The following is a 250-nucleotide window of genomic DNA, read 5'->3' as shown; positions in this document are numbered from 1 at the left end:
AAAAAAAAAAAAAAAAAAAAAAAAAAAAAAAAAAAACTTTTTTTACTTTAACTAATTCTATAAAAAATATCAATAACATTAAACAAAAAAAAAAAAAAAAAAAAAAGAAAAAGGGAAAAAAAATCTGTCATTTCCAGGAAGAAAGGAAGAAAGGAAGAAAGGAAGGAAAGGAAGGAAAGGAAGGAAAGGAAGGAAAGGAAGGAAAGGAAGGAAGGAAGTAAGGAAGGAAGGAAGGAAGGAAGGAAGGAAG

Source organism: Centrocercus urophasianus, unplaced genomic scaffold, assembly GCF_019232065.1.
Source record: "Centrocercus urophasianus isolate 14NV4802_14NV808 unplaced genomic scaffold, USGS_Curo_1.0 seq_9, whole genome shotgun sequence".
Taxonomy (NCBI): Eukaryota; Metazoa; Chordata; class Aves; order Galliformes; family Phasianidae; genus Centrocercus; species Centrocercus urophasianus.
Note: the sequence above shows the minus strand (reverse complement) of the source record.